This window comes from Pollicipes pollicipes, unplaced genomic scaffold, assembly GCF_011947565.3.
Source record: "Pollicipes pollicipes isolate AB1234 unplaced genomic scaffold, Ppol_2.1 Scaffold_2555;HRSCAF=2994_pilon_pilon_pilon, whole genome shotgun sequence".
In the NCBI taxonomy this organism is placed as follows: domain Eukaryota; kingdom Metazoa; phylum Arthropoda; class Thecostraca; order Pollicipedomorpha; family Pollicipedidae; genus Pollicipes; species Pollicipes pollicipes.
The window spans coordinates 16864091-16883192 of NW_023596136.1; the positions used below are offsets into that span (position 1 = coordinate 16864091).

The window sequence follows — 19102 nt, forward strand, 5'->3', positions numbered from 1 at the left end:
AATGGCAGCCTTCAATCGCTGTCTTATATCACAGTCCATGGAGTGCGAGAGATCCGCGAAGAACTTCGCGAGGGTCAGGCACCTCCACACATTATTTCATATAACACCAAAACGGAATTGGGCCTAGAATGCTTAGGACATTCAACACGATCAAAACCCATAATATTATTGGATTTTGGCAAGATAGGTTGGGCACTGCGGAGACGCTCAGAGAGTCCTGAAACAGTTTGGATACCTTTGACGGTGTCACAAATCTAACGCCGACGAGGGGCTCTGTAATGGTTGGTACCTGGCGATGGGAAATAGGTATATTGACGGACAGGCAACAGTTGACGAGATGTCAAAATTACCAACGCAAACGAAGGATTCTGGAATCGTTGGCAACCGGAACTCCAGAACGAAAATATGCTGTCTATTCCATTCATCGGCAAACATTATCTTAACTCAAGACAAGTCCAAGAAAACTGTTGGCATACATGAGTGGTAGATGATAATGATGATGATGATGATAAGGCAGACAACTTTCTGAAAATCTAGCATTAAAATTGGTGTTGGCTCAAAAGAAACCATCCATTTGGCGATCATATCCTCTTTAAGCTATTGCCCACATCAAGGAATACAAAATATTTAGACGTGCCTATATCCCATGGAAAAGTTTTACAGTGGAATATTTCAGACATATTTACGGACGGAGTGCTATTTGGTATGCACGCCTGATTTCCAAAATTATCGTTCACTTAGGGAAAATATAAACAATGAATTAACGTCGCAATATGTGACAAAATTGATCAAAACATCCTAGCAATGACTTAACATGGTAATATGTGACGGTGGTGATCAAAACATCCTAACAATGAGTTAACGTGATAATATGTGACAGTGTTGATACAAATATCCTAACTGCATGCTGCCCGAGCATCGTAGTTAACATACTCCTTGGAGGTTGCACCACAACAGGATATGGTGATGCCTTGAGCTCAGCCAAACGTTCGGAAACATGATGCGCTTCGACTCGCATCACGCAACCTGTTCGGTTCGCAACAGGGAACAAGCTCATCTCATAACACTACTAATCATCCCGGCCTCGCGCCCTTCTCGGAGTGATCTGGCCCATCAACTAGAGCCACATGGTCATGCACATACTGTCGTCTTGTTATGAATATGGCGTGGTACCTTAGCCCAGCGTCGTGCTACTGGTGGGGCGCGTGCAGATGACTTGCGACTGCCGGTTCGGTGTGGACCTGCTAGCGTCGTGCGTGCAGGTGCCGGGTGGCTGTTGGTTCGGTGTGCCTCTGACAAGGTGCATGCAGATGAAGGGCGCCCATTGGCCCAGCTCGTAGCCGCCGACAACGACTCCTAGCAGGCGACTGGTGGGAGGCTGCACATAGTGGCCAGACGGGGTGTCGGCACCCTGTTTTGTGTGCTGCTCAGTGTTCTCCTGCACGTTTTGTTGCGGCATAATAGCCTATAAAAGACCATGTCCTTCCTCCACAGGTTGCAGCGTAGGGACAATATGTTGCGGTACATGGACGCAGTTGCTGTCTTTCAAATCGCGTCCTGTCCGTTGTACGTTTGCCCCCCAAAATATGCAACGTCATAGTGTACAGTTCTTGCCAGGATTGGGAGCCACCCAGTTTTTCAAAACAACATGACAGGCTTTTTTCCCTGACGGCAAGACCCCAGTGTGAGTAAACTACAGATTGTGGCTGCAGAACTTTGGTAGTGTAGAAACTGTCAAGCCATTATCTCGGGCTCGTTTTCATACCTCCAGCGTGATATGGGACTTAGCGTGATGGATTCTTAAACTCATTTTTGTCTTTCAAGATTTCTCTCTGCTGAAACAGCAAGTTCGTCGGTATTTGCGGAAGAAGTCCTCCGTAACACGCTAAATGGGACAAGGCTTCCCGGGTTTCAAACCAGGACGTTATTGGGCTAAGTCTATTGGGCACATTCCAAAATATTTAAAAGTATTTTTATTACATTCCAGCCGCTTCACAATGCACAAAATGAGTGTTGTTGAACAACGATATACAGGAATAACTTATTTTCTTCCACCACCAACGGACAAAGAAACGAACACATCATGCAGAAGCCTCCATTCCGTCATACGAGTAAACCTGACTGGAGTCATGCTCATTGTGTCCCTTGCTACTGGAGCTATAGCTGGATCGTAAGGTCATGGGTGCATATCCGCATGCCTCGCTGCGTCACTAATATGATCTGCCGTAGTCACCCAGAGAACGTCTTTAATGGCCGTAGTCGCGGCTGTAACCACCGTAGCCGCGTCCGTACCCGCCGAAGCTGCGGCGGTAACTATCATAGCCGCCACCGTATCCAGCGCCGTACCCACCGTATCCACCTCCGTAGCCACCATATCCTCCGCCGTAACCACCGTAACCGCCTCCGTAGCCGCCGTATCCACCGCCGTACCCACCGTAACCGCTTGAGTACCTACGGTACCCCGCAGAGGCGACAGCCACAACGGCGGCGAGGACCAGAAGCTGGAAAGGCAAAGAATTATTTATATGCGTTATATCCTTGCCGGAAATTCGTCAAGAGCCATTACTTCATGTACCATCAAAACGGAATATTGCCTAGAATGCTTAGGACATCCATTATGATCAACACTCAGAATTTTATTGGACTTTGGCAAGCTAGATCGGGAATGGTGGAGACGCTCAGAGAGTCCCGAAGCCGTTGTATTGCTTATGACGGTGTCACAAATCTAGCACAGACGAAGGGCTTTGCAATGGTTGGTAACCGGCGACGGCTAATGGGTGTACTGACCAATGGGGAAGGACTGACAGCATGTCATCATCACCAATATATCACGTGCGAAAAATTTGTATCACGCGGTCTAGCGCATTTCGGATGATTTACTGAAGGACGCAGTTTCGTCTATCTGAATTTTAAACACTGACTAGTTGGGAGAGTGCATCAGAATCATTGCCGACCATGACAAAAGCTATAAGCGACTCTTACGATGGCTGTAAATGGAAACATTCGTAAAAAGACAAGAGAAACTGTGTTTACAACTGGGAGATCGAATGGTTCGGACCCTATAGCACAGACGCATTCCTCCACCACTAAGTGTGGCGATCTCGTGCAGACAAACTTGAGGTGGAGAAAAACTTGAGATGTTATACTAGTGTACATGACTGTAAAGCTGCAGTCTTTTTACATCAAAACCCTCTTAGACATGACTATGACTGCAACAAATTAGGAGTGAGTAAAGCTGGTGCCATTTATATTGATACATACTTCTAAGCAGAGGCGCCGCAACAAATTGCTCATAGGACGGGAGGTAGGATTGTTTTTAGGCTAGGCATGGCAAGAATATTTGAAGATAAAACAGGTATTAGGAATTACGCGGTCAGTGCCTGGTGGTCTCAAAAATAGTCGACGCTATGCAAATTTTTCACGCGTTTTCGTTTTACCATTGTCACGTCTCTGAGCAATTGAGCACGGGATGGGGGCAAGGGCCGAAACTCACAGCTTTCTCGAAATCTAGCATTAGTCATTGGTGTTGACTCAAAATAAATCATCCAATTGGCTTCCATATCCTGTTCCCATCAACGTAGAACGAATCCGTTGCGCTGCACCCGCCCGTTTCGCCGTGCCGTCAGAACAACTTAACGCGGTTTCGTAACGTCTGCTCAGCACTAAGCAGACTTTCGCCTATATCAATGACCATGCAATGTTTGACGTACCTATGTACAAGGGAGAACGACAACGCAAAGAAAACGTTTTACAAGATGGTATTTCAGGGATAACTAAGGACAAAGTATTCGGTGGTATCCACGCCTGATATCTAACATCAGGCGTGTATACCAGGCGTGATGTTCCCAATATTACTGTCCACTTATATAACGTAAAAACAATGAGTTAATGTTGTGTTTTATGACGGTGGTGATCAAAATATCCTAACTGCATGCTGCTTCAGGATGATAGTCCACACACTCTTTGGATGCCTGCACCACCACCGGTTGCCGTGATGCATTGATCGCAGCAGAAAACGTTCACAGACGTGATGCGTTTAGACTGGCGTAACACCATCTGTTCCGTTGGCAACGGGTAACAAGCTTATTTAATGACACTGCCAATTATCCAGGCTTCGCACTCTTCCCGGAGTGCCCTGGTTCTTTGAAGAGGGCTACACGGCTAAACCTTAGTGTCTTGTCATAAACGTGGTGTGACACTTTAAGCCTAGAGTGGGTCTGCTTGTGGGGCGGGTGTAGATGACTTGCGGCTGCTGGTTCGGCGTGGGACTGCTAGCGTAGTGTGTGCAGGCGCCGGGCGGGCTATTGGCTCGACGTGTTTCTGACAGGGTGCATACAGATGCCAGGCGCCTTTTGGCTCATCTTGTAGCCGCTGACAGCGACTCCGAGCTGGCGACTGGTGACAGGCTGCACTTGGTGGCCACAATAGCATGGTGGCCAGACGGCGCACCGTCAGCCTTTTCTGTGCTGTGTACAGAGGCCGTACTGCACCTTCTGTTGAGGCATGACGGCCTTTGAAATAATAGTATTGTCTTTTCTGCACAGGTCTCGGCATAAGGGCCATATGTTATATTTCCTGAATTCGTTTTCTGTCTTTTAAATCGTGCTCTATCGGTTGTACGCTAGCCCAAAGGAATTATTGAACCTTATAGTGATCATTTTAGAGATCACGGCATCTGAACGAATGACACAATACCAACCCCTGAGTGGCGTTGGCCTGATTGAAGCCGTTTCTGGCCTTCCTAAACCTCGCTTTCTGGTAACGGGGAGCAAGCTCGTCTGATAACACCACTAAGCTTGCCGCCTTTGCACTCTTCTCGGAGTGCACTGGCCCTTCGACTGCGGCCACACGCCTCCCAGAGGTGCCCCACTTGGCGAGAGGTTCCCAAAGCCGTCGTCATCCACAGGCTCGCCGGCCGCAGCCAGCCCACAGCCGTGTCAGCCAAATCGAGCCTAGTTTCGGACATGGTATTTATTGCAGCCCAGAGCGGGGACGTTGTGTGGCATTGCAGGACATCGCTGACGGAGGCAGGTACAGACGATTCAGCAGCGTGGACAGTTATCCGTGTTAGCCATAGCGACCGTAGCCGTAGCTGCCATAGTTGCCCCTGTAGCCACCGTAGCCTCCACGGCTGTAGCCGCGGTATCCGCCATAGCCACGACTGTAGCCGCGGTATCCGCCATAGCCGCCTCTAAAGCCGCGGCCGTATCCGCGGCCGGCCGCGACGACTGCTACCATCGCGACGAGAAGCACCAGCTGCAAAGGACAGACGCGCGGGTGAGCGCGTGACATGGCGGCGGAGGACGGCTGAGCAATGGTCGGAACCTCCGCAATGGTGATCAGAGCTCTGCGCCTCGCTACTGGCGCTTGTGAGGGGGGGGGGGGTGGAGGTGAGAATGGTGTCCGGATAAGCACGGTGATGTCTGAGCGCTGACGTATGATCTAATGCAAGTTGCAAGTTAGGGAGCGGGGTGCAGTTTGACGCAGGCGTTGGCATTGCAGAGTCTCATTTATCCATATATTACATATAATACATTACATGTCAGTGTACACTGTTAAGCCCGATGACAACAACGGTCACATGAAGTTTGGTCTGGTTTGAACTGAGCGTCACAGAGATGGCCGCAAACTCAAGTTGGTTATCACAGTCCTGAGTGGTTGGTCGCTAAAATGGAGATCATTATTCGTGAAGCGATTTGGTCAATGTGTCACAGTTGAAAGCGCCCAGAGGACAGACTGAAGGTTGGTTGCTGTTTGCGGTTTGCGGCCCTTGTGTGCAGCCATCAGCTAAGCTGTGCCCCTCTGTGCAGTCGTCCGCTCAGCTTTGCCCCCTGTGTGTATACGTTCGCTCAGCTGTGACCGTTGCGTGCAATCGTCTGCCGGGCTAAAGTCATGTTCAAAACCAGATGTTCGCGACGACTGCGCCAACCAAGGTGAGACAGCTTTTGGGCGGGCAAAAACGGACTTAAACTATCGAAGTACAAGTGGAAGAAGGCACATTGTGCGCAAAACGCAGTCTTACTGGCTGACAAACAAACCCAACACACGCTTCAGGTGGCTACGGCAGGCATCCAAGCACACTTAGTAAGAGTACCAGTCCCGCTTGGTAAGATTATGCAGGACATACTTCAGACCACAAAGAAGGCCTCATGAATTCGAGAGTCACCAAGTTTTTCTTACTGAATGCGATTACCTATGACGTCCAAGATGTCAGGTCGTCAAGGCTAAGACTATGTGCATTTGATCCCAATGGAAGCATGCTTTTCACAGCAGGACAGGGAGACTCCGGCACCTCGCGAGATCACTTACCAGCAACTTGAAGTTCATCACTGCAGCTTGCGAGACGGACACGGGCTGTAGCAGGAACCGATGTGAAGATACCGTCCTTCTTCCAAGCGGTCTTTTATACGGAGGAGACCCGCTCCGCGACCTTCACGCACGCTGGCTACAGAGGGCGCCTCGCGCTACCATTGGTCGGCGGAGAGAGGCGGGACGCGAATGCCCCGGGGGCCGAAAACCGGACGCGCGGTGCTCTGAGGGTCCGCGGCGGGGTGTTTTGCGGCGGCGCCTCCCGCGCGCGGCTGCGGAGGCCCTGTTCCAGGGAGCTAGAATTGCTTTTGAACGAGGGTGGGAGTGAAAAATTTCATCGCAAAAAGACCGTGCGGGAGTGAAAAAATCGGTTAAAAGAAGAGGGAACTTATCAGCTCGCGACTGATGCTTCGGCAAACAAAGACATCTATTTTAAGTTGGCATGGACGCAATATCAGAATCCTGACAGAATTATTTGGTTTTTTGAACATCTTAGGCCATTAAAGTGACACAGAATACATTAAAACATAGTAATTTCATGGCAGTGTAATGAGCATAACAAATTATTAACACCAATAATTTGATGCCGCACTTTACACTTGCCTTCCACAGCACTTTTAATACACAAGAAGGCACAGTAGGTCAATAACAAAGTATGAACAGAAAATTCAACAAGCATAAAACACTCAAACAAAAAAACCTTGGACTCATACACACCAGCCCATCACCAAGTCAAACACAATAGACATACCTCTGGCTGCTGTCAAAATGGGATCAGGGAAAAGCAAACATTTTGTCACTGTTTCTTACAAAATACCAATGCTTATTTCCATGAAAGTAGCCAACTATGCCTGACCTAAAAAGGCCTTACTTCGCCTCATCCTGTCTTACCTGTTTGCATCACAAGCAGCAGTTATGAGTTACTGACTCTTGCGGAATTCCTATTCCAATTTTCCATGCACTTAACCAACTTAACCTAACTTAGAGTAGCCCATATGATGAACATCACCTCAACTCACCTACCTGTTGACAGCAGCACTTGTGATAAAACGTGATAAAGCTAAATTTTGGCTGGTTTTAACCTGCATTTTTATTCAGCTCATTTGTGTATGCTTGTTCACATCAGACAAAGTTGACAACACGCAAATCAAAACACTTTAAATTACTTTGAACGACTCATTCTGATTGTCATGGTTAACCTCTGTCAAGGGCAATAATGGGTACGCTCCACAAAACAATCGCTCTTATCCAAAAGTAATATAACTTTAGATGACCATGCCAGTATTGCTAATTGCCTTTTCAGCTGCAGCAAAGGCATCTATTTAGGCTCGTTAATTCATGTTTAATGACATAGTTTGAGATGTTGGCTTTACATTTTAAATGAGATCGTCTGACTATTTGCTTAATGCTGATATTTACCTCATATTATAATTGCTATGCAGCTTGGAGTATCCCAGTGTTAAAAATGTAGGGCTAACGACAACTATGGAAAACATCGGGTTAAAGCAGCCATAAGGGACCACTTCAAGAAATTTGGGACAAATAATAAAGAATATGGAACAAAATAAGCCAATTGCACGCCTTCAAGTCATCATAATTCATCTTAGGTAAAACTCGATGGATTAAAACAGAAAATGGCTAACTGCTTTCCAATCATGTGTTGAAAGCAGGTGAGGCAAGCAATTATTTGGTCCACAGGAGACTTGCTGGCTTTTTCCTGCTCTCCCCAGCAAAAAGTCAGCATCTTTTGCATGTTCCGCTGGCAGACAGTCATCCCACTCACCCCACAAATATCACTATGAATCATGCCCATCAACCTACGAGATTAAAATGCGAAACAAGTAAGAGGTGTGCGTGATAAACATCTCCAGAGGGCAGAGGGTTTCGCCACCAAACACGTCTGCTGCGTCAGGTCTGTCCCAAAGCTCTGTATGGCAGCATTAGGATAGCCTTGCCAGGTAGCCTGGTATTTTTGTACCCTTAGATTTATTTTTTATTGAGCACTGCCATGAGCAAAGAAAACGGTTAACGGAGGGTTCAGCAGGGCAAACATGGCGGTAGAAATAAGTTCCGTGCCTCAAATTGTCTCCTTTATTCGCCGTGAATTGTTCGCTCTTGGGTACATATCAAACATGTTTGGGCGACTGGCGAATTTATTCAATTTATGCATGAAATGCGTATAAGTTTGTAGTTGGAGCATCTTGCAGAGAAATTAGTCAACATTCTAAGCAGCAGATGGCACCTCTAAAGGCAATCAAAAAGGAAGGAACAATAAAGTGGTTATAAAAACTCGCATGATACTAAGAAAGACAAAATTAGTTAAATCTAAAAAGACTGATAAAGACTGACACTTTTCTGGCAAAATTGTTATCAGCTGATTTCACTTAAAATTTGTTGACATGAGTGTTCAAATGGTGATATTCATCGAGTAGATTTAATTTAAAAGACATTTGTTGAATTTTTCACTCCTGCATTTCGGGAGTGATGCGATTTAGTAGTCAAGTTTCCTCGGGAAAAAAGACGTACGTGGAGTAAAATTTTCTACCAGGCCTGGTAGAGGCAGGACATAGCCATAGATATCCAGGTTCTGTGGAGCCTCCTTTATGCTTGGTGGTTTTAAGTGGGCTCGGTTTTCGGTGGCATCTGGAAACATCAGAAGAGGAAATAGGGGTTTGGCATGTGTGATTAGACAATGTCAGGCAGGAGCGGAAAATTCACATAAAATAGGGGAAAAGGAGTGAAAAATTTCTCCTCATAGGGTGCTGCTTTACACCCAAAGTCGGCGATTCTAGGACACTGCTCTGTTACAGGCGCCACGCAGCTTGCGCTGAGTGAGACGGATTTCGCTGTCATTTTTGGTGGCGGGACACTGACGCGGACAGAGGTCGTGGTTGCGGTTGAGGCACCCAGGCTCCAGAGCCGGAACTGGTTTCAGGAAAACGGGTTTGGTGCGTGGGGCTGTTGACTAGGCTGCGTGGGTTTTTACGTACGGAGGTGGTGAACATGATATCAAAATATATGTTGGTTATCCCGACTCTTCTAGCTCCGCTGGGTGACGAGAGAAACGCATGACTGTGCGTCTGCGGCTATTCTAGGTGTTGTGACATGACGAATGCTAACTAAGCCCCTTGGGCTTCCACGACAGAGAAATAACGCCATCTTGTGGATTGTGTTAGATGGTGCGAATACCTTTGGCGCAGTCTAAGCTGTGGCACATGGCTTTATCAAGTCAGGTCAATCGCTACGGACTTAAAATGCTCGTGTTTGCTTCTTGATTACCAATGCCACTATTGATAATTAAACGTTTCATGCAGACTCTCCAATCTCTATTCAAAGGCGGGCAGCATTATTCTAACGTGGGTAAGAAGAGCACTGGACACGGGATGTAGAAACAAGTGGAAAGCCATGGTGCGAACCAAATTATTTGTCGATAACGACATCACAATTTTCACCGTGATAGGGACCTCTCTGTGATGCGTGAGTTGTGCGAAGATAAGCTTTGCTGCGAGGTAGTAGCCGCCTAATGCAAAGTAAGCCGCGTTTAGAAGCCATGCGGTAGCGAGATTTTGTCTAAACCGCTTCAGTTCGACAAACATATGCACCTTGAAAGTAGCAACAACTTTCAGGAAGGGACCCAATCGGACACAAGAATATATAGATGTTCTTATGAATCTGAATAATCGGTACTTTGCCAATGTCTTATATGCACTTATGAAAATGACAAAAAAACGAACATCTTTGAACCTGTAACTTGTTTAAAAGCCCGCTGTCCATCTGTATGAAATTGAGATGTGGCAGAAACTGAAAAAAGCGTGAGTGCCCATTAGCACATTCACCGAACTCAGTTAACGTTGTAATTTGTGACGGTGGTGATCAAAATATCCTAATTGCATCCTGCTCGAGGAACGTAATTAACATACTCGTAGGTCGCACCCCCGCAGACTATGGTGATGTCCTGAGCTCAGCCAACTGTTCGGAAACAAGGTGCGTTAAGGCCTGCCTTACGGAACCTGCTCCGTTCGCAGCGGGGTACAAGCTGATCTCATAACACCACCAATCATCCCGGCTTTGCACTCTTGTCGGAGTGATCTGGCTCTTCGACTAGAGTCACACGGCTATACCTTAGTGTCTTGTTGTCATGAATGTGATGTGGTGCTTTTGGCCCAGCGCGGAGCTGCTGGTGGGGCGCCTGTAGATGATTGGCGCTGCTGGTTCGGCGTGGACCTGCCAGCGTCGTACGTGCAGTTGTTGATTGGCTGTCGGTTCGGCGTACATCTGGCAGGGTGCATGCAGATGTCAGGCGTCTATTGGCTCAGCTCGTTGCCGCCGACAGCGACTCCTAGCAGGCGACTGGCGACATGCTGCACTTGGTGGCCACAACAGCATGGTGGCCAGACGGCGCATCGTAAGCCTGTTTTGTGTTCTGTACAGAGCTCTCCTGCACCTTATGTTCAGGTAGCCTTTAGAAGACCACGCCTTTCCTCCACAGTTCTGAGCATAGGGACTATATGCTACATTTCATGAATGCATTTCCCGTCCTTTAAATCGTGACCTGTTGGTTGCGCGCTCGCCCAAAAAATTATGCAACCTCATAGTGTATACTTCTTGCCAGGCTTGGAAACCACGCAGTCTTCCAAAGCAGCATGGCAGGTTGAGATCACTGACGGCAAGACAGGAACGTACAGAGGCAATGTGTGCAAAGGTCGTGAGAAGGCAAAATCTGCTGGCTACACAGGACCAAACTTTTGCTTTTGAGTTGTATCCATGCTGAACGCATGGAAAGCATAAGGAGTGGATACGACACGCTTGAACGAAAATATGCTGTCTGTTCCATTCATTGATGAACATTACCTAAACTCAAGGTCAGTTAAAATGGATGCTGGCAGTGATGTAGCGTTTACACGCAGTTTTTCGTCGCTCTTCCAAGATCAGTTGCAATACATTACAAGAGGGAACAAAGGAAACGATGTCACACTAGCAGCCTTGAATCCATGTAGTATATCCAAGTCCATGAAGTCTAAGAGATCCGTCAATAACTTAGCGAGGTCCAGGCGCCTCGACACATTACTTCATGGAGCACCAAAACGGAATGTTCCCTGGAATGCTAAGGACATCCAACATGATCAAAACTCAGGATACTATTCGATTTTAGCAAGATAGATCGGGTACTGTGGATACGCTCACAGAGTCCCGAAACAGTTGTGATGCCTTTGACGATGTCACAAATCTAACGCAAACGAAGGGCTCTGGAATGGTTTGCAACTGGCGACGGGTAATGGGTATATTGACCAACAGGCAAGGACTGACAGGATGTCAAAATCGCCGATATATTCACTTTTATCTAGCGATGCCCAGAAAACCGTTTTCACAGACATGTGCAAAAAATTCTACCATGCTGACCGTGGTGATCAAAATGTCCTACTTGCATGCTGCTCGAGCATCGCAGTTAACATAATGCCTGGAGGCTGCACCACCACCGCTTATTGTGATGCCCTGAGCTCAGCCAAACGATCACAGACATGATGTGTTTAGACGCCAATCTGTTTGGACCGGGGATGTGGGCAGGGACTGAGATCCACAACGTTTTGGAAATCTTGCACTAGCTATGTTTGCGTTGGCTTGCAATAAACCATTTAATTGTCTGCCACACGCTCTTCCAATCAGCGTGGAAGGAACCCGTGTCACCGTGTCCGCCCGGTGCACCACGCCGTCAGAACCATACCAGAACCAGAACCAGAACCCGTGTCACCGTGTCCGCCCGGTGCACCACGCCGTCAGAACCATACCAGAACCAGAACCAGAACCCGTGTCACCGTGTCCGCCCGGTACACCACGCCGTCAGAACCATACCAGAACCAGAACCAGAACCCGTGTCACCGTGTCCGCCCGGTGCGCCACGCCGTCAGAACCATACCAGAACCAGAACCAGAACCCGTGTCACCGTGTCCGCCCGGTGCGCCACGCCGTCAGAACCATACCAGAACCAGAACCAGAACCCGTGTCACCGTGTCCGCCCGGTGCACCACGCCGTCAGAACCATACCAGAACCAGAACCAGAACCCGTGTCACCGTGTCCGCCCGGTGCACCACGCCGTCAGAAAAAGTCAACGCGGTTTTGTAGCTTCTTCTCAGCACTGGACACGCTATCGCCTACATCAACGACAACATCTGCCTGTTCCGTTGCCAGCGGGTAGCAAGCTTATCTAATAACACCGCCAATCATCCCGGCCTTGCCCTCTTCCCGAAGTGATCTGGCTCTTCGACGAGGGCTACACGCCTATACCTTAGTGTCTTGTGGTCATGAACGTGGTGTGGTACTTTTGGCCCAGCGTGGTGCTGCTGGTGGGGTGTGTGTAGATGACGTGCGGCGACTGGCGACAGGCTGCACATGGTGGCCAGACGGTGGACGTCACGCTCTTCTGTGTTCTGTACAGAGGCTGCACTGCACCTTCTGTTGGGGCATGATAGCCTTTGAAAGAGTAATGTCGTATTTCCTCCACAGGTCTCGGCATGAGGGCCACACGTTACATCTTATGAATGTATTTCCCGTCTTTTAAATGCGTGCCTGTCAGTTGCACGCTCGCCCAAAACTTAGGCAACCTCATAGTGCACACCTCTTGCCAAGCTTGAAAACCACGCAGTCTTCCAAAGCAGCATGACAGGTTGAGATCACCAACGGAAAGATACCAGCGTAAAGAGGCTACAGCTTATGGCTGAAGGGCCTGCCAGGGTAGAAACTGGCATGCATGCCATTATGTCGGGCTTGTTCCCATACCTCCAGCGTGATACCTCCAGCGGCTCAGCGTTGTCTTTTGTTTAACTCATTTTTGTCCTTGGAGCTTTGTCCCTGTTGAAATAGTACGTTTGTCGGTATTTTCAGAGGAATGGGTACGTTACTCGCTAAATGGTACAAGGCTTCCCGGGTTTCAGACCAAGATATCACTGGGCTAAGGCTTCGCCGTACAGTCATTCGCGTGCAAACGCATTCAATAGAATGTAATGAAACCTTCATTTCTTTCCAGCCGCTTCACAATGCATAAAATGTGTGCGGTTGCACAATGATATAGGAGTACATTTTATTTTCTTCAACCATCAACCGACAAAAAAGGAACGCATCATGCAAAAGCCTCTATTCACACAAGGAATTGCACGTGAATGGAATGATACTCACTGTGTCACTTGCTCCTGGAGTAATAGGTGGATCGGTAGCTCCTAGAAGCATATCCGTATGCCTTGCTGCGTGACTAGCACCATCTGACGTAGCCACCCAGAGGACGTCTTTAGTGGCCATAGCCACGGCTGTAAACACCATAGCCGCCGCTGTATCCACCGTAGCCGCGGTTGTAACCAGCATAGCCGCCGCCGTATCCACCGCCGTAGCCGCCATTTCCACCGCCGTAGCTACCGTATCCGCCTCCGTAGCCACCATATCCTCCGCCGTAGCCACCGTATCGGCGACCGTAGCCGCCATATCCACCAGAGTGGCCACCGTAACTGCCAGAGTACCCACGGTAACCGGCAGAGGCGACAGCCACAACGGCAGCGATGAGGAGAAGCTGGAAAAACACAGAGGTCCATTTCTATCTGTTCTTATGGAATACGGTGCAGTGTGCGGCGGCAGGATCCCGCGAAGCCTAATCCGAGTAAGTTCCGCTATATATAAAAACAGAAGTATTCAAATAAGTTCGCATCAAGGTCTCGAATAAGTCACCACAGCTGCAGAGATATGGTTTCAATTCTCTTGTACCATCCGCAATGCCGTAGCAAAATGACTTCACACTGTGGTATATAGCAAAGGTTCCACGTGATGTTGGGCACAATCTTTTAAATCCAGAACGAGCAGCTTATCAGCGATTTTGAACTGGCAACCTACATGTGTTCCAAGCTCACATTATGCGCGTGCGTAAAAGCGTACTGCCTCACAATCATACAAAAACCTACCACCAGCTTAGCGTTCATCTCTGCGTCTTGTGAAAGGTGTGGCTTAGGCGAGACACAGTGAGTGGATGCCGGCTCTTAGTTACGGCTGGCTTTTATACGGAGAGGCCCTGAAGGTTGGCCTTCATTCACCTCACCTCGCTGGGAAATGGCTATGACGCATGAGGCGGTGTGTGCTCCTGGCAAACTGTGGTAAAGGCCGACACTGAGCACGGAATTGCACAGTTTAAACCTTACGTTCTCTGGCATGAGCACCAAATGTGCAATCGTCGTGAGAAGGCAAAACCTGATTGCCACGCAAGACGTCAAATTTTCTTTTTTTGTTGTATATGTGCTAAGCACATGGAGAACGGAACGAGGGAATATGACACGACTGAACGAAATCTTGCTGTCTGTTCCATTAACTGGTGAGCATCGTCTAAAATACAAGACCAATCAACGTAAAAATCCGGCATTAATAAACGCATACAGCATTGTAACGCAGCTCTCCTTTGCTCTTCCAAATTCACTTGCAATACGTTTCAAGAAGGAACAAGAAAACGAGGTCACGATTGCAGCCTTCAATCGCTGTCGTATATCCAAGTCTATGGAGTTCAGGAGATCGGTGAAGAACTTCGCGAAGGCCGGGCGGCTTCACACATTACTTAATGTAACGCAAAGATGAAAGGTTGCCCAGAATGCTTAGCATGACAATTATGATCAAAACTCAGGACAATATGAGATTTCGGCAAGATAGATCGGGTACTGTTGAGACCCTCAGAGAGTCTCAAAACCATTGTGGTGTCTCTTACGGTGTCAGAAATGTAACACAGACGAAGGGCTTGGGAATGGCTGGTAACGGGCAACGGGTAATGGGTGTATTGACCAAATGACAAGGACGGACAGAATGCCAAAATCACCAACATATTCACTTATATCTAGCCATAACCAGAAAGTCGTCTGGGTAGACACGTGCGAAAAATTTTCATCGTTCTCTCTAGGGCATTAGGGATGATTTACTGAAGGAGGTAGTTTCGTCTATCTTAATTATAACGGTTGACGAATTGGGAGAGTGTATCATAATTACTGCCAGCTATGGCAAAAGCTGTAAGTGGCTCTTACAATGGCTGTAAATGAAAACATGTGTGGAAAGACAAGAGAAGGTGTGGTTACAGTTGGGAGATCAAATGATTCGGCCTCCATAGCACAGGATCATGCCTCCACCGCCAACTATGGCGATCTCATGCAGGCAAACTTGAAGTGGAGAAAACCTTGAGAAGTTTTACTATGGTACCTGCCTGCAAAACTGCAGTCTCCCGTTACCAAAACCCTCTTAATCGTAGCTCTCATTATGTGGCTAACATTTTAGGGATGGGTAGAGCTAGAAATATTTTTGTTCATAAATACTCGAAAGAAAAGGCGGCATCACAAATGTTTCATAGATGAAGGAAAAGGAGGCCTGGCAAGAATATCGGAGTACAAAATGACATGAAAAGTTATGCGTTCGGTACCTGGCGGCCTCAAAAAAAATTAACGCCATGCAAATTTTCCATGTGTTTTACGTTATACCATTATTGCGTCTGTGGGCGATGTTCTCGTGGATGAGGGCAGGGGCTGAGGCCCGCAGCTTTCTGGAAATCTAGCATTTTTAGAAAAATGGTGTTGACTTGAACTTGAACTCATTCAGTTGGCTACCATATCCTCTTCCCATCAACGTAGAAGGAAAATTTTGTCCGGTCCCGCCTGTTTTGCCGTGCCGTCAGAAAAATTTACGCAGTTTCGTAGCTTCAGCTCAGCACTGGGCAAGCTGTTGCCTATATCAATGACAATGCAATGTTTAAACCTGTCTCCTATGTACAGGAGAAAATTTTGACGAGAAAGGATATCAGGCATATGTGCAGACGAGGTACTTTATAGTATGCACGCCTTATTTCCAAAATTATTGCTCACTCAGGGAAAATAAAAGCAGTGAGTTAAGAGGGTGATTTGTGACAGTTATAATCAGAATATCCTGAATGCGTGCTGCTTGAGTATCGTAGTAATACACATTTGGAGGTATGCACGTACAAATGTACCGCTACACAAACGTTCACAGATTTTATGCGTTTAGCCTGGCCTAACACCGCCTGTTTCGTTAGCAACGGGCAGCAAGCCTATATAACAACATCGCCAATCATCCCGGCTTTGCGCTCTTCTACGTGTGAGCTGGCCCTTCGCCTGAGGCCACACGGCTACACAATAATGCCTTATTTTCATGAATGTGGCGGGGTATTTTGGCCCAGCGTGGTGCTGCTGGTGGGGCACGTTTAGATATCTTGTGGCTGATGGTTCGGTGTGGACCTGCTAGCGTCGTGCGTGCAGGTGCCGGGTGGCTGATGGTTCGGCGTGCCTCTGGAAAGATGCATGCAGATGTCTGGCTCCTATTGCCTCAGCTCGAAGCCGCCGTCCGCGGCACCGAGCTGGCGACTGGCGACAGGCTGCACATGGTGGCCAGACGGCGCATCGTCACTCTCTTCTGTGTGCTGTTCAGGGCCTCCTGCACCTTCTGTTAAGGCAGGATGGCCTCTGAAAGAGCAATGTCGTTTTTCCTACACAGACATCGAGATAGGGACAATATGCTACATTTTATGGATGCATTTACCGTCTTTTAATCCGTGGTCTGACGGTTGTATCCTCGCCCAAAGAAATTATTCAACCGCATAGTCTACACTTATTGCCAGGGTTGGGAACCACCCAGATTTACAAGGTAGCATGCCAGATTTCATTCATTGACGGCAAGGCACCAGCAGCAAGCGACTTCGAGTTGCAGCTGCAATGCCTGGGCAGTGTAGAAACTGTCATGTCATTATCTCGGGCTCGTTCTCATACCTCCAGCGTGATATGGGACTCAGGATTAGCGATTCTTAAAATCGTCCTTGCCTTGGAGTTTTGTCCTTACTGAAATAGCAGGGTCGTCACTTGTTCCAGGGAAACGGATTCGTAACACGCAAAATGGGATAGGGCTTCCAGTGTTCAAAGCGAAGACATTATTGGGTTAAGTCGTCGCCGTACAGTCATTCGCGCGCCAACACGTTCAACGACATTTAATAGTACCTTCATTTCTTTCTAGCAAGTTTGCAGTGCACAAAATGAATGTGGCTGCGCAACAGTATGCAAGTGTACTTTATTTTCTTCGACCATCAACGGATAAACAAACGACCACATCATGCCGAAGGCGCCGTTCAGACAGGCGATCAGACGTCACTGGGGTGGTGCTCACTGTGTCACTTGCTGCTGGAGTAATAGCTGGGTCGGTGGATTCTGGGAGCATACCGTATGCCTTGCTGTGTGACTGGTACGATCTGACGTGGCCACCCAGAGAACGTCTTGAATTGCCGTAGCCGCGGTTGGAACCGCTGTAGCCGCCGCTGTAACCACCATAACGGCGGTTGTAACCACCATAGCCGCCACCGTATCCACCGCCGTTACCACCGTATCGGCGGCCGTAGCTGCTGTATCCACCAGAGTGGCCACCGTAACCGCCAAAGTACCTCTGGTAGCCGGCAGAGGCGACAGCTACCACGGCGGCGATGAGCAGCAACTGAAAACAAACAGAGGACTTCTTTTATATGTTCTTATGGAATGTGGTACAGTGTATGAAGACAGGATCCCACAATGCATGATCGGACTAAGTCCCGCGGAATCTAAACACAGAAAAGTTTTATTGATTTCGCATCAAGATTTCGAATAACTGATCACAGTCGCAGAGATCTGATTTCGCCTCCATTTTACCTTCCGTGATTGGGTACGAAAATGACCTCACACTGTTGAACATATCAACATTTCTACGTGATGTTCGCCACAATCTTTCAAAGCCAGACGTCGCAGCTGATCACCGATTTCGAACTGTCAACCTACATGCGTTGTCAGCTCACGGTATGTACTATATTGCATTATACACCTTCCTAAACGTCAGAACAAGTCACGGACCTAAAATGGTCCAGGTCAGCGTTTTTTTTTTAGAAACATGCTACCTAGTGTACTATTTGTCGCCTATTCAAATGCAAAACTCCAAGCAGTCCGGTTTGATTTTGGTCACCACGACCTTCAAACGGTTAAACAAGGTTACTGGCCTTTAATGAGCATGCGACTTTTTGTCTAGAATATTTATCTATGTTCCATGTTTTTTTTTAAGATTACCCTATAACTTGACCTAGTTTGACTCCAATTGACCCGAAGATCATGACCTATGAAAGTCAAAACTGGACCCACGTCAGTTTATGTTCAGTTCAGGACAATCTGTGAATTTGGTGTCTCCAGTTCTCTTAGTTCCTGAGATCTCAGAGAATGATACTGCCCCCACCCGAACGATATGTATACGAGCGGCCATCCGGGCACGTGTTGAAGCTTCTATGTTTGGTAGCATCTCATGGCTCAACTTGCTCATACAGCAAAACGTCGACGTTTCGACACGTGTTCTAAACATGCTTACGCTGCAAGTGTGCACTTGTATACACCAATACTACCCTTTGAGTTTCGTTCAGCTGAGATGGCCTGCTGTAGTGTTATCTGGTCTGTTGAAATTTGTTTTCATGTTGGCATTTTTCACCAATCGATTCGCAAAAGTGTTAGTTTTTTCACCGAGCATATCCGGTAAATCAGGTTTTTTTACCTGTAGAGGTTGTGAGGCTTATGATGGTAGATACTTGTGAACATGTGCGGTGCCACAAATTTGTCACAGGAGAGGGAGGGTATTTATTATATATATGATAATAAATATATTATATATATATGCATATATATATATATATATATATATATATATACATATATTAAGTATTTTCATTTCTTTCCAGCCGCTTAACAATACACAAAACAATGCGTGCAGTTCCACGAC

General features: G+C 47.5%; 1 long non-coding RNA gene across 1 annotated transcript; it reads right to left on the reverse strand.

Moving 5' to 3' along the window:
* Positions 1-4955: 4955 nt before the first annotated feature.
* Positions 4956-6388, reverse strand: LOC119113414 (uncharacterized). The gene is made up of 2 exons (XR_005095908.1): positions 6310-6388; positions 4956-5256 (listed from the first exon to the last, which is right to left on the reverse strand). It is a non-coding gene; the product is annotated as an uncharacterized LOC119113414 (long non-coding RNA).
* Between the last annotated feature and the right edge of the window lie 12714 nt (positions 6389-19102).